Consider the following 16,358-nt stretch of genomic DNA (forward strand, 5'->3'; position numbering starts at 1 on the left):
TGCCCAGCCTCTCTCAAGACTCCTGAAAGTCCAGGAACCGGAGAGGATCTGCGTGTCCCAGTTCTTGGAACCCCACGCTTACTTCCCTGAAGCTCGTTACTCTAGACTTTGTTCTCTCTGTGTTTTATTTTTTAGGTTTTTTTTTTTTTTTCAGTGTATTTATTTATTTTGAGAGAGAGCATGTGAGCAGGTGAGGGGTAGAGAGGGAGAGAGAGAGAAGGAGAGAGAGAGACAATACCAAGCCGGCTCCACACTGTCAGCACAGAGCCTGAAGTGGGGCCCTATCCCACGGCCATGAGATCATGACCTGAGCAGAAATCAACAGATGCTCAACTGATTGAGCCACCCAGGCATTCCTCTCTGTGGTAGTTTTAATTGTCAGCACAGTGTTTCTCAACCCTTTTAAAAGACACACTGCCATTAGTAATCATTACGAGGCCTGCTTTCCTGGACTTCTTCCTTGTCCCTCCCATCATGTCATTCTCAGTAAATGTTTGTGGAAGGAATTAGTGGATGTCTTCAAGCCTCAGTTTCCTCATTTGCAAAATGAGGGTAATAACCCTCATACAAAAGCTTCTAAAGTAGGTGTATTTATCACCACAATTTTGCAAGGGATAAGTAAATTAGGGATCAGAGAAGATGAGGCACTTGCTCAGGGTCACACAGCTAGGAAAGCACAAGATGGGAACAGTCTGGGGCTCTTGACTGTAGTAAAACCACAGTCCACTATCCTTCCAGGGTAATGCAGGTAGACCAGTGCAGCTTTGAATGGTAGGAAACTCTGATTTCTTTCTTTTTTTCTTTCTTTCTTTCTTTCTTTCTTTCTTTCTTTCTTTCTCTCTCTCTCTTTCTTTCTTTCTTTCTCTCTTTTTCTTTCTTTCTTTCTTTCTTTCTTTCTTTCTTTCTTTCTTTCTTTCTTGTTTATTTTTGAGAGAGTGAGCCCATGCACTCATGAGCAGGGGAGGGGCAGAGAGAGAGGGAGACAGGATCCAAAGCAGGCTCCGCCCTAACAGCACAGAGCCCCAGGCAGGGCTGGAACTCAGAAACCCTGAGATCATGACCCGAGCAGACAGACGTCAGATGCTCAACTGACTGAGCCACTCAGGTGCCCCAGGAAACCACGACTTGTAAGACCAGAAAGCTATCTATCTTTTTCTCTAATTGTTCTTTGAAAAACCACAGCAGAACTCTGCCCTTAAGCTCCCCTAGGATTTGGGTGGAAACATTCCTCTTTTCTTCCCATCATGGCCTCAGAAGTCCCTTGTCCCATAGGCCCCGTGCCCGTCCTTGCAATGTGCCAGGGCCTTACCTTACCTCCCTGCAGCTGTGGTTAAAAGGGGGAGTCACTGGGCTGTTGAAAGGTAGGCTGCAGTCCGAGCTACGCTGCTTGCAAAAGAACGTGTTCTTAACCTTCACAGAGCTTCAGGGTTCTCAATATAAAAATGCGCTTTCACAAAGCGATGGTAAAAGTCACCTGAAAAACATACCTAGTCCAGTGCCTGGTGCAGGGGCCCTGCTGAGTAAATACTAAATTCCATCCCGCCCAATTCCCGGGGTCAGCAGGCTATCCCTGTCTCAGGTAGGGTGTGGGAGGGGAAGCAGGGACCCACTGCTGATCTACAACTTGGCTTTCGATGTTGCATTACAAATCAGCCAAGGTGTGGAAAGAAGTTATGTCAGGCCCTGTTGTTTGCTGGGGCAGGTTCTGTTAGGTCAGGACACTGTGAGCAGAGCTCCAGAAATCCCGGTGTGCTCCCTGGCACCTTGTCAAACCTGACAACCACCGTCTGCTGTGAATCACCTCAAGCCACCGAAAGTGAAACCACTCTCAGAACTCATTCTGGGAGGGAATCAGAAATGGAAATGATTGGGAGAAAAGCCCAGTGTTTGGGGGGATTGGATATGATGAATGCCAAGCATTTCCCAGTCCACCGGCCCTCCGGGCTCTGAGAGTGGAGGCAGAGGGATCTCAAAGCTGTTGGGTTGTAAATGACCTGCTCACATTCGCTCCTTGGATGCAGTTTAAGGAAATGCTAAACCACCAGAGTTAGCATGAGGTGGGAACCAGGCACCTCTCAAGAACAAAAGTGTAGAAAGTCTGAAGTTTGGCTGTTAAAGTAACTAAACTTCCAACTCTGTCACCTCCATTTCTTGGTTGGAAGAGAGAGAAATATTTGAATGGCAAGAAGCCAGCCAATGCTCCCCCTGTCTGGCTGGCTTTTGCGCAGGGGGTGGGCTTGTGGAGGTTCAGTATAGCTGCAGGGCCCTTCCCGAGGGTGAAGGAAGCCAGTTCTCAGAGAATAATGAGGATGGATTGGCCAGAGTCCCAAGACTTGTCTGCAACAATAAGCAAATTCTTAGGCAAATTCCCATTTACACCTGGCTTCTTTTCTGCTTAAAGTGTATGAAGTACTACACCATTTGCTAAGAGCTTTCTAGAACATCTTTTAATTTCCTGACTGTGCCTAGCTCAGTTCTGCCTTAGGGTTTTTGGACACTATGTCCCCTCTTTCTGGAAAGCCCTGTCTCACCTTTGACCCTTTTCTTTGCTGGATTTCCTGCTTCATCTTCCGACCTCACATGTCATATCCTCACTGAAGTCTTCACAGACCCTCAGACTAGCTCATGTTCAGTGTCACCCTCCAGGCATATTCTGTGCTTTTTCCCTTGCTGAGTTGATTGCAAGTAGAATGGCCTGTTCATTTGTCTAATGATTTAAGGTCTGCCCCTTTGACTAAACCAGAGGCTCGGAGAGGGCAGTGATTGTCTTATTCAACACTTGATCCCCATTATCTTGGAACCTGTAGGTGCTTGCTATGCATTGTCCTTGTTTTTTGACCATTCCCTGCTGCCTATTGGATCCAAATCTTCACCAGTGGTCAGGATGTTTGCTTTTGGTTACATCGCCCTTAGAAAGGGAGGTTCTCACAGCTCTCCTGTTGGTTGGTTTCAGGCCCCACAAAACCCAGGTACGCAAGGAGCTCAGTAAAAGCCCAGAGCCCAGCCCCACTTGCAGGGCTTTGTCTCAGAAGGGCCAGGGGAGGCTCCAGTACCTCTAATTTTAACAAGCACCTGCAGTTGATTCAGATGCACAGCCTGGATGCAAAACCAGCATGCCTTAGGCTCTCTAGTGCCTCCTCTGATTGTTGTTTTGCCTCTGATTACCTGGAGGGAATTGGTCGAGTGAGCCCTGAAGTTTACCAGGAAGAAAAGCTGGACCTACTTTGTAATCAAAAGGAAATTCGTCCTGCTCCAGAAAGACAGCAGGAAGGGCCTCTGCTGAGGATTGGTTCTTTCCTGCTGGCTTTGGCCGCCTGTCTTGTACCTGGTGTGGTAGGTAGGAACAGGTGGACCTCACAAGGAGGCTGATGGGCTCCAGAATCGACTTGTAAATAAGTCATACAGCACACCTGGGTCTCTGGCCTCATAACTATTGACCAGCTGTGATTAAAGTGTCCACTAATGTCACGTTATCTAGTAGGAAAGCTCCTTTATTAGGGTACTAAATAATCACGGAGCCATGCCTGTTCCGTAGAACAACTTTTCCCTGTGAAGTACAACCTTCTGGCCAGATGACGCATAACCAGGAAAGGAAGAGAGAACCATCATTTCCATTAAGCATGTTACTAATGGAGCCCTGATGACATGCTAGGCTTTAAGCTGGGTGTATCATGGTGAATGAGAAATTTTATTAGTCAGAAAATAGGTTAAAAATAGGTTCGCTTCTCTAAAACTACCTGAGATGATGTCAGAGAATGATGTGGAAGAGAAGCAACGGGAATACTGTTAGCATAAGCCTTTATTGAAAGATGCTGTGTTAGTTTCCACTCAAATGAGAGCTTGCTATAGCAAAGGAATCAGCCCCCTGTCGCTTGTGTTTGACAGATTTGAAGAGGAGAAGGAAAGCTTTTTAGTGGAAAATAGGGAAGACCTTGGGAGCGTCCTGATTGGAGGCTAGTGGCATAGAGAAGCTGGAGGCTTCTGGAACGCTAACTGCCAGTGGGGCAGCATCCTATGTAACTGGTTAGGCGTGCACGTTTAGCTTTCTCTGGTTGGTTCTAAGTTGGCAGCAGGGGTGAAATGTAGGGAAGTTGTCAGTAATCAAGTCCTGGCCATTTAGGGCTGTCTGCCCCAGGGGTTACCATTTGGCTTCAGGGGCTGGTTGCTTCCAGTTGTGGGTCAGAGTTCTTCTCTGATATATAGTCTGGCCATTGTCCATTTGTATATTCAGCCTCTCATAAGGCTGCCATAACAAAGTATCGTGTACTGGGTGACTTACAAGAACAGAAATGTATTCTCTAATGGCTCTAAAGACTAGGAATCTGAAATTACTGTATCTGCAGGCAGTGCTCTCCGAATTAGCCCCTGTTGTTAAGCAACCCTTGGCATTCCTTGGTTTGCAGCTGCTGACTCTGGTCTGCCTCCATGGTCATATAGCCATCTTCCCTCTGGATCCGTGTTTGCACATGGCATTCTCCTCTCTGTGTGTCCCTGTCTGTGTGTATTCTCTTCTTACAGGGATATCAGTCATATTGGATTAAGGACCCACCCTAATGTAGTATGATCGCATCTTAACTTGATTACATCTATAAAGATCTTATTTCCAAATCAGGTTACACTTACAGGAAGAAGTTAGGACTTCAGCAGAGATTTGGAGGGGAGGGAAACACAATTCAACCCATAACAAAGGGGGTGTAGGAAATAATACGGGATTGTAGATGCTGTGATGGGCACATTGGGGAAGACCTTGGGAAGCCTGACCTGGCCTTAAAGGGACCGTAAAGGCTTCCTGGAGAAGGTGACATCAAAGTTGAGACTCCACAGATGTGAGCAGGCCTTAAACTGAGTAAAATGAGTTCCAAGTAGAACAGCCTATACGCAGAACAGGAGACAGGATAGAGCAGGGGTTCTTTATGAAATTGTAAGTTCAGCCTGGCTGGAGCATGAAGAATGAGAAAATAGTGTCAGGAGAGGAGCTTGATGGCAAGAAATGGGACTGTGCAAATTACAACTTTTCCTAAACAGCGAACACTAGGAAGAAAAAAAAGAGGGGTATGCCAAGGAATCTTTATTTGTAGGATTTTTTTTCCTTTAGCTCAAGTATCTGAGTGTCATTACCTCTATGTACAGTGCCTAGTGCTGAGCCTGGAGATCTAAAAAGAAGGACCCGGTGGCAAGCTTCTAGAGCCAATACGGAATGAGAGTGTATTTTTCCAGTGTTAGTACCTACTACACCCTGGCCATGTGGCAGTAAGCAAAAATCCACATTGCATCTGCCCTATAGGCTGTTGTAATTTAGCATGGAAGAGAGACATGAATCACATAACCCTTCAAAATCCAGACATACTGAGTATGATCTCTGTACAGTTACCAGGGATCCAACTCCCTTCTGTCCTTCTGGTCCACAACCTTTAGCCTAGCATCTCACAGTCCCGGATGGCTGCAGGTGCCTAGCCATCAGGTTCACATTCCAGAAATGATGAAGCACAGAAGAACATACCCCTTTCAAGAGCTTTCCTGGAAGTACCAACAAAATTGTGTTTACATATCCTCTGTTAGAACCCAGTCACATGGCTGTACCTAACTGCAAGAAAGGCCAGGAGATAATGACTTTTAGTTGGGCTCATTGTCACTCCCAATAAAATCATGGTTCTGGAATCAAGGAAGAGGGGAAGAATGGTGGGCAGCCATCTGCCTCTGCCACAACAGGCTGTGAAGCAAAGAGATGCAAAATTAGGTGGGGTTAACCAGCGAAGGAGCAGGGAACATGGGCCCCCCCATAAACTAAACAAAGGCTGGCATGGCTGGGCCACTGATGGAGGCCCCAAGTGCTAGAAGACAAAGAATGCAAGAAAGGCAGAGACCTAGTGACGTTGGGCCTTGTTAGGATCTGGGGCTTTGTCCTAAGACCAGTTGGAGCTGCTAAAGGATGTCAGCAGGGAGTGGGGTGGCCTGATCCTATACATGGGTTCTGAACTTCTATGATGTGCTTGGTGCCAAGCACTGGTAATACAGAGGTGTGGCATTCCCTTGGGGTCTACATGGCCAGTGTGTACTAACTACTTGCTAACCCTGGAACAAATACAATCTGGGGGAGCCTGGATTTTCAGGAGGGCAGCCACATCCCAGATTAGCAGTCACAGACCCATGTATCCAGACCCTGTGTGGAAGTACAAGTGTCAAGAAAGGGTTAACGGCAGAAATGACTCCAGAGGGTTGAGGGTTTGGGCAGGATGAAGGGAAGGCCAAGGGCATTCTTCCAGGCAAAGTTGGGACAAAGGCTGGATATGTCTAGTGTGGAGGTTCTGCTGGTAAGGGTTATTCCTGGAGGAAGCCAGGAGATGAGACTGAAGGCTGGGTAGGGGTTAGTTCACTGAAGGTCTGGTATATCAGGCTAAGGAGCTGAATGTTGGGGCATCATGGAGGAGTGTTCGGTCAGAGAATGGCACAGTACACACTGTTTTAGAGCATCAGTTCTGGCAGCTGCATTCAGGAATGCAGAAGGAGGCAGAATCACATAGTTAATGAAAGAGGAGCCTCCTTTTCATGCACTTGAACTTCTACCTATTGGGATCCTGATTCCCATTATCCTTGCTGGCAGGCACCTACTGTCCTCCACCTCCTCTCTGTGAAATACAGAAGTTCAGGTCTAGAATCCCATACCTGCAGTTTTGAAATTCAGGAAGCTCTGAAAGCTTAATTTTTGTTATTGTTATTGTCGTTGTTGTTGTTGTTGTTGTTTTTGGTAACTCATTTGACAGCCAGACTTGAACCCTATCTAAACACAATGAGCTGCAAAACTTTGACTTCCTCTTGTAGGAGGCTATGACTTGTCTATTTAGACCATTTACTATGAATATTTATGTTTTGTTATGCAGAAATATTAATGGGGTTGATGACAGGTATTAAATAATAGACAGTATATATACAATACTACATCTTTCAAATATCAAAAGAATTCTGAATTTCACAATATGTCTTTTTAGATAAAGGATTGTAGTCTCTGCCCATAAGCAAGAAGGTCTGAACCCTGCCAGAGAGTTTGCTTTAACTAAAGGGTTGCATTTGGAGATTGTTTTAGGGAAGAAAGGAGAATCTCCTGGATGAAGTCAACAGACAGTAATGCTAGGGAGCCCATGTTTCAGTGGATCATAGAAGCTACAGAGTTTTCCTATCTTATGGATGAGGGGTTAATGAGGAAGAGTTGGAGCTACCCAGGACACATCTGTTAATTGTATGAAGTTAATGTCATAGAAAAAAGACCAGCATCTACTCTCAAAAGCCCAGTGATACTATGGCTATATTTTGTTAATAATAATAATTTGCATGTATGTAATGCTTTTGAGTGTATCAGGTGCTTTTGGAAGTGCTTTCTCCTTTAATTCTTACAATAACCATGATGGATGAATAGGTTGGCCTTCTCAGTTTACAGCCAAGGAAGGACCACAAGCCCAGAGCAGTCAGGTGACTCATTCATGGTCATTTAGACAGCCTAGGGCCCAGGCTAGGCCCTTCTGATTCTGGGATCTGTGGTCTTATTTTCAACAAGCAATAACATTCTTGGCTGAAGAGTGCCAAACTTTTCAAACCATGTATCTGCTGCTAAGGGCTAGCACGATAAATTTCATCTTACAAGCCCAGTCTAGTTCATTGGCTGTGGCTGAATGATGTGCTTAGTTGTGGAATTTGAGGCTGTTTCTAGAATTCACAAGGACTTTGGTAATCTATCAGCCATGACTACCAAGGTGCAAGGCAGACTCATGGCAGGTGGGTGTATTACCATCCATTTCTAAGGGCTGAATTCTCCTTTCTCCATTTAGTCATCAAAAACATATAGATTAGCTGCCAACTGGGTGCCAGACAGTGTAGGATGGTGAGGCTAACGAACTCCATGCATGCTCAGCTACTGTCCTCAGGGAACTCAGAAAAGTCCCATCTGTCCCAGATGTATACTATGAGTGACGTGTGATATGTCTGGGCTACAGACCCACAAGCCCAAAGAGTGATTTGGAGAAGCAAACTGAAAATCAGGTGGCCCACACAGCCCATACTTCAGAAGACAGTGTGGTTGGTAAGTCTGGGAATGATGGTTAAGGGTTTAGGCTTCAGAATCCTTCAGGTCTATGTCCAAATCCCTCCTATGTGGACAACACCCAGGGCGGGGCTTAGCTTACCCAAGCTTCAGTTTGTCTATCCGAAAAAGAAAAAAAAAGGAAATAATAATAATAGTTATTGCAGAAGATTGTTTTCATAGTTAAAAGGATCTGATGGTAATAATATCTACTATTGGTCAAGGCATTTTATGTGCCAGGCATGTTTTAAACCCATTACATGTGCTAACTCATTGCATCTCTGCTGCAACCCAATGAAATAACACATGTAAGACCCATGCCTGGCACATACTGAGCGTTCAGAGTGAGGTTGTAATGGACCTCGTGTTCTTGCTGCTGTTACTCATACTGGTTTTAAGAACCAGCCTGGGACTGGTGACTTAGATTCTGATCCAGTCTTTACCACTGGCTCTTTGTGATTTTGATGGAGTCACTCAACCTGTTGCCAGTTTCCTCAGTGAAAAAGAGAAGCTTGGATTAGTTGGGAGGTCAGCACCTGGGGATTCTTTTCAGAAACACAGATCCCTGGGCTTCATTCCCTAAGGAGTCTGATTTGATTGGTCTGAAGCCAGCCCTAAGAATCTGGGTTGTTTTTAAATTAATAATGAAAATGTCCAAACCGACTGAAGGACACATCACCAATATCAACCACGTTCAATGTGTTGTCATGTTTGTTTCGTCTCTTTCATGCAGAATATTCTCCAGCTACCCCTCCCAGGTTCACACCATCCTCCTCTGGGCCTCGGGTAGGTGGGCTACTGCCTTCACCAGCTTCCCAAGACCCTTTTTCCCAGTAAGGACTGGGAAGTTACAATAGACCAAGGCTGGTGCATATATTTCCCTGGCTGTCTCCCTCCTGGAAGGTTGGCAATGACTATGTTCCTTCTCTGGAGCCACAACTCGTGGCAGCCTGACTTCTCCATCACTACATCTCTGTCTGCAGGTCCTTATCCACTCCCTCCCCTTGCCACTCTGCCTAGAGATGGCAGTTTCCCTGCCGTTACTTCCTCCATCCCTTGGCCACATTCTTATAAACAGCAAATGCTCCCTGCTTACTTTCTTTGCTTGTTCCACGATTTCCTATGGGAACCCTTCCTGATATACACAACTCCTCTTTTATTTATGCCTGAATATTCTCAAGTCAATCATTATGTGTCTCCAGCACTGCTGCCACACTCTGCAAAACAATACTTCCTTAATATCTTCTATTAGAAGCCATCCGTCTATTTTAAATGCCCCTTTGATGTCTCAGTTAGGTTTGGGAATCACTGGAGTAGCCCACCTTTGAGGGTATTTCCAACTCATGTAACCTGCCTCCTAATATGTAAAGACTCTGCCAGCTTATAGATTTGAGTCAGTCTCCACCTGGTGGCAGGAAAGCTCATCTGGACTGTGGGCTGGTTAGTTGGAACCTGGTCCTGTCAGTGAGACGAACGTTGCCACGGACACTGCCCTGAAACACTTGGGAAGTGATTTGTACACCTAGATGTGGCTGTATCAATGGGCCAAACGGTCAGATGGACGCTGAGCTCAACATTCTACACCCACAGGTATCTTCTTCCAGGACAGGATGGCTGTCCATAGGACCAAAAAGTCATTATTGCACACCAGCCACAGGAGCATGGCTCTCCTAGTTCTCTCAAAAGAAATCTCTCCTAATATTTATCCTAGGGAGTCATTTCCTTTTTTTGAGTCTTACCTTAGATCAAACTTGTAATTACACAGGGTTTAGTCTTTGAACATTTGATTAGCTTTTTCGAGTGTAAGATCAAAAAACATCCATTAACCACACTCCTTGGGCCTCTCCCAGAAAGAGGCAAATTGTGGAATCTTGCCAGTTGGGAAGGCAAGGGGCTGGCGCAATGGGACGTCCAGGCTCAGATCTCCAGCTAAGTGGCTGGGACCTCGAGCAGGCCACTGCCTGTCTCTGGGGCATGGCTGCACCTCTGCCCTAATTCTTGGGAATTCAGAGTCTCTCAGTGAGTTTCAAGATAGCATTTCAGCCTCGTTGTACTAAATTACAATCCCAGATGAAGAGCTTGGCCAGGAAAACTCCATTCAGATTTAGAGCCACAGAAGTTGGCTGGGGATCAAAGGGCCTCATTTCCTAAAAGCCATCACCAGGGGCATCTGACCGGGTGGGTCTGTTCAGGTGTTTTTCCATGTTAGTTTCTACATGAATGCATTTTTCGCTGAGGCACGTGATTTTGTATAATTCTAGTTCTTAAAGCAAACTCTAAAGTGGTTAGGCTACTAAAACCTAACTGACCCCCAGAGGCCTCTCCGGCCACCCAGTCATCCCACCGTGTAGCTACCACCAGAAGACAGAGTGCGGATTTTTGCGTGTAGGTACTCAAACCAGGAGATGAGGCAGGATTCAAGCTGCAGAATGCATTTTGGTGGGAGGAGAAAGGATCACGGATTAGCTAAAAGCCATTGTGACTGTTACCTCTGCCCCTGCCCATACTTCTCATCTCTAGCTTTGCCATTCGCCTTTCTTCTACCTGGGCCGCCACAGGTTACTTGATCTGCTGAACAGTAGCACACACGGGAGACAGGAAGGCTCCATGCCAAGAGCTGCAGCTTTGCAGGCAGTTAAGGGAGACCTCACACTTGAAACCTGTGCACACAGGATCCTTGAGCTTTAAGATGATGTGCGGAAAGAAGTGGAAGCAACAATTACTTCAGGAAAACCCCTCCTGGAGAGACAGGAACTGAGCCAGCTGCCTGCTCCAGGCTGATGTTAGTTAGGGGAAACTTGTACGGCGCAGATTCCAGACAGCGTACCTCAAGATCCTGATTTAGGAAGCCTGGCTGAGCCGAGGGAGTTTGCATATTTAATAAGCCTTCTTATGGCCAGAAGTTGCAGGAAACTAGCTCAAGACTTTCTATCTTGTGTTGGTGATCTGCTTTGAGTTTAGAAGTTGACTACAAAAAAAAAAAAAAAAAAAAAAAAAAAAAAAAAAAAACCCGGCTCTGAATTTGCTGTGCAAGTCAGAATGATTTACAGGGGGCAAGTTGGTTTTATACCCTTAGATCATGCCACTGGGGCATCAGACATCTGGATCAATTAGGAAAAGTGATTGCTTTCCTTTAAGGTAACAGAAGGCCTCCATTAAAATGCAAACATTAGCTGAGTGATTAGTGATGCTGGCAGCCCCTAGGATGCAGTCTGAGGCAGGGAGGGGCAAACACTTAATGGTTAGGAATGCTGCTTTTGCTGAGTTGGAGTCTTGATGCAGCCACTTAACTAGCTGTGCGGCCCCCAAGTGTTATTTAACTTGGGTTGTTCATCTGTAAAATGGGGATAACAAAAGCCACGTAGGATGATGTTATGTGAGGATTTTTTTTTTTTCTTTCAAAGACAGTGCATGTAAAGCACCTAGCTCTGTGTATGTCCCAGGCAGTGGCCTCCTGTCTTTTCTCCTTTCTGGGTGTTGGCAGAGAGGAGATGCCCATGTATTAATAAATACACGAATAGCTCCTGCACTGCCCAGTCCCTGACCCACCCTGGCAATCCATCCTCCTCTGAGATGCTTCCCCCTTGGGTATCTCATCTTGTTCCACCACACCTGACAATTCTTGAGTGGTCTCTCTTGCCTGCATACTAAAAGCCCACACTGCCCTACACGCTTTTGCCTGCCCTCACCTCCTTAGCTCACTACTCAGAACCTCTCAACTTTGATATACAGCGTGGTTTCCACTCCCTTCACTCTGTCCCCACCATTTCCCTTCTTCCCTCTGCCTGCCTTCTCCACCCCTTTCAGTTTTGACTTACTTGACCAGCTCCCACTCATTCTTTTTAAAAAAGCCCAGAGGCCACCTCCTCCAGGAAGCCTCCCTGGCCCTTGATCTCCCCCTTCATGAGGGCTGAGGGACACCGTGCCCCTGGAATAACGCTCTCTCATATTCTAACTGCCCACTGCATTAGTGGGGCTCACTTTTCTGCTCATTAGGATTACCTAGAATGTCTCTCAAGTCCTGTAGGGCCCTGGCCTCACCTCAGGCCAGTTAAATTACTCTCCGGGGATTAAGACTTGGGCATCAGGCATCCTTAAAATTTTCTGGGTGATTCTTTTGTGCAGCTAAGGTTCAAAACCAGTGCTCCAGATGGTGAGCACCTTGAGGGCATCAAATGTATGTGCAGAAATACCTGCTTATGACTCTTAGCACAGTGAGCACATCATTGGTGGTTTCCATTTGACATCTGAATGCACGTAGGAAGGTGGGTTATTGTATTCAGGGACTTCCAGAGCTGTGTCACCATCTGGGAGAACAGGATGTGCAGAGATGTTGGGGAAGGTGGCTTGTAGACACTTAAGGGGCCACAAGCAGGTGTAGAAATCAGAGTCAGAGGCTGAGGTGTGAGGGCTGAGAACAAACTCCAGCCACTGCCTAAGGGGTATCTGCGGCTACCCTGGCGAGTGCAGGGCAGGGAGTATCTAATGAACTTGGCTATAACCACATCCAGTTCATTCAGACATCTTTGAACCTCCCCAGCTAGGAGTACTTATGAAGGAAATGTGTGTATTTGATTGGTAGCTCTGCAGCCTTGCAGACAGCTCTTCCGCCCTCCAAGAGAGGGCTTTGGGGTCTTGAAGTCCTGGCAGATGGAAAATATGCTCATAGTTCATTGTCCTGGCCACACACTCTAGATGCTTCAGGACAGTGGGAGATGCCAAGTGAGTTCTGTCCCAGAAAGAAAATGTCGGGCTTCTAAGAGCCCTTTCTAGATCAATTCTTTTCAAACCCGCTTCCCTCCTGAGCCTTCAATAGTTGAATCATCTTTCTCGGTAAGAAAATCTGAAAAATAACTGAGAAATTAACCAGCTTATTTTCCTAAAGGCCCACCCTCCCCCCACAAACAAGCAATTTTTCCCCTTACCTTCTCTGAAGAAGACACTTGTCCTTGTGACATGAAACCACTGATGCCTTTGTCCCCGAGGACTGGTATAAAAGCAAACAAAGAAACAGATTCTTCAAAAAACTAGAGTCAGGCTCTAGTTGATAAAGGGCTGGACCATCTACATTGGGAGGCACCTGACAGGTAGGTGGCTTGGATTTTCTGAGTCGAGGGCAACTGAGGGTTTAGGTGCAGTGAGCCGTAGGCATTTCTGGTCCCTACTAGAGCCCTGGGAAGGGCAGGACCCCTGCTGGATGCAGTGGGAGGGAAAGGATGCTCTCCCTACTGCCACCCTGAGCACTTTCTTCATGAGTGGTGGCTTCTGAACCTTTTGAACCATTTTAGACTTTTAGCGGGACCCTGCAAGGGAGAGGTAGGGTGGGCAGGGAGGAGTACAGAGATCTTGAATTCTGTTTTGGGCATGTCTATGAGATACTCTGGTAGAGAGATGCAGTGACTGTAAGTACTGACCTTTGCTGCCTGTTTACAGGTTAGGGACTTTACATATAGGAGTCATTCAGTTCTCCATGCAACCCTGTGAAGCGGGGGTTCCCACTCCTTTGCAGACTGACGGAGACTGAAGCAGAGAGAGGGGTTGATTGTTCAAGGTAACATAAACAATAAAAGGCAAATAGCTATTTGGTTGTATAGTCCTGGATCTTTTCCTTTTTTTTGTTTTTCTGTTTTGTTTTGTTTTGTTTTTTGGTGGTGGTGGAGGTAGAGGCCTGGGCGGGGGGGAGGGATGCTGTTTAGATCCATTGGTCCAAATACTGTTCCCTGGGCAAAGGATGTAGGTTGAGGAAAGAGAGCTCCTAGACTAATAAGCTTTGGGGGCTCCCAAGTTGAGAGATGAGAATACAGAGGAGCAGGGGCCAGGATGGGGACCTGAGGCAGGCAGCCAGTACACGAGGAAATTGAGGCAGCACGGTGTTGTGCAATTGAAGAATAGGAAATGTCATCAAGAGGATGGGCAGGCCACTTTGTGTGAAGCTTCTGGACTGCGACATAATAAGAGGTCTGAGGAGTCATTGCCTGGCATGGAATTGCCTGTGTCCTTGACAAGAGAAACTTCTCTGGAGGGGAGGGGATGAAGTCTAGCTGCGGGAGGGTAGGAGGTGAGGAAGTGGTGTCAGGGTGGGTACGGTCCTGTGAGGGATCCCCTGTCACTGGCATTCTCTCCAGCCCTCTCCAACCTAATTTTATTCCCATGGATGCTGCAGAGCATTTTCTTTGTCCCACAAACAGGGTTGTGTCCCATTTGGTCAGTAACCAAGATATGCTTGGAAAAAAGTACCAAGGAGGTAAAAGTGGGAAGCAAAATAGTAAAAAATAATAAGATGACAAGAATGGGATTGGCACACAGCAAAGATCAATGAAGCCAACACTATCCGAGAAAACATATCTCCCCATGAACCTCAGCCTTCACGAAATCAATCAGCAGCTCTTGAAAAAAATGTGTCTCCTGTAAAAGTGTCATTGGAACTTTCAGTGTCACAATGCAGGTGCTGATGGCTGGGCACAGGATAGATAGCCCATTAATACTCATTGATGGGTTTATTGATTAGTGTGTCTGGTATAATTAGCCCCAAAGATCTTCAATCAATGCAGCCCAGGGAGGTGATGATGCAGCCCAGGGAGGTCTATGCATCGTGAACAGGGAATCAAGGGCCGGGCTCACTGGCTGTCTTGCTGTGTGGCCTAGATGCACCCCTGGATGCTTCAGAGGCTCAGTTTCCTCACCTATAAAATAAGATAGCAGTTTAGTATTTCCCAAAGTGATTTCCAGCAACTTTAGTTGTGTGGAATGTTGGTGGGTATTTTTTTTCCCCACCAAAAATGTTAAATGGCCACATTTAGGCAACACGGATCTTTAAATAACTTGAACAAGACTTCTCGGAGCCTTTGGTATGCTGGACATTGTGACTCTCTCAGAAGCAGAATAGAGTATATGTTTCTTTATTCATTTGATCTGCATTATTGAGCATGGAACATATGCCAAGCACTATGCTAGGTGCTGGGGACGCAGCAGTGAACACAAGATCCAAGCGCCTCCATCACAGTGTTTGCATTCTAGTGATGGAGCACAAATAGATAGTCAAGATGGCTAGTAAGACAGATGGTGCTAAATCCACTGCAAAAATGAAAGAGTAATGCAGTATAGGGGTGGAAGGTGGAGCTATTTTGTATAGAGGGGAGATGAGACTTTCCTTTCTGAAAAGGAAACATTTGAGCCGAGATTGGTAGGAAGCCCAGGAGTAAGCCATACAGCTGTCTGGAATGAACTCCATGCACAAGGACCCTCAAGTGGGAGCACATTTGTCCTGGTCATAGAAAATGAATATGGCCAGGGGCGGGGCCGGGGGGACTGAGTCAAAGGCAGCCTTCCCTCTTTGTATCTTCATAGCCCCTGAATTTGGATAGCCAGAATTCATATGACAGGGGCTGTTGGAGAGGTACAATGTGTTTTCCAAATTCACGTCATCAAGCACATGACGTGTGTGTGTGTGTGTGTGTGTGTGTGTGTGTGTGTGTGTATCATTTTTCAGGATTAGCACCCCACTGGAATAGATTTTGTTTTTTCCTTGAGAGAGAGAGAGAACAAGAGAATGAGCAGGGGAAGGACAGAAGGAGAAGAAGAGACAATTTTAAGTGCTTCACACCCAGCATGGAGCCCAATGTGGGGCTTGATCCCACAATGGTGAGATCATGACCTGAGCCAAAATCAGGAGTCAGACACTGAATTGACTGAACCGTACAGATGCCCCCTGGAATAGATTATTTCTTAGTGCAACACTAATGATAGGACATCTGATAACCACGTGTAATGTTCTACACATGGGGAAAAATGAATAGTATGAATTATTAAAATCCTTTTAGAGAAATGCTATTTCACTGTTTTTTCCGGAGAAATCAGATTGTGATTTATTTAGGAATGACGTCTCTAAATCAGAAAGAGCAAGGGGCTAGTATCAACCCCACAAATAAGTCTCTTTATGACCTTCAACAATTAGTTGGCTTTTCTATGCCTCAGCTTCCTTATCTGCAGAATAAGAATTAGATTACTTCCTCCCACAATGACCAGAGTGAAGAATAATTGATGTAAAACAAATCAAGTACTTGGTACAGTGCCAGGCACGTAGTATGTGCTCAGTAAATGCTACCTGCTGTGATAATTAATGTTAATCACTGAAGGAATGTTAATAACTGAAGGAATACAACCAAGTACCCCCTTTATGCATGAAAAAGGGAGACTCAAAGATAATGTCAAATGCTGGGACATCCTGAGTGCTTTCAAAGGGCTCAGAGGTGTGCTGCATGACGGGACTCTATTCTACGGACTGTGG

At 46.0% G+C, this 16,358-nt stretch overlaps 1 pseudogene; it reads left to right on the forward strand.

The window, feature by feature from the left end:
• Positions 1-3,087: 3,087 nt before the first annotated feature.
• LOC121041378 (transcription factor BTF3-like) overlaps positions 3,088-16,358 on the forward strand; it is a 71,837-nt pseudogene continuing 58,566 nt past the window's right edge.

Source organism: Herpailurus yagouaroundi, unplaced genomic scaffold, assembly GCF_014898765.1.
Source record: "Herpailurus yagouaroundi ecotype Mexico unplaced genomic scaffold, PumYag 183, whole genome shotgun sequence".
NCBI lineage: Eukaryota > Metazoa > Chordata > Mammalia > Carnivora > Felidae > Herpailurus > Herpailurus yagouaroundi.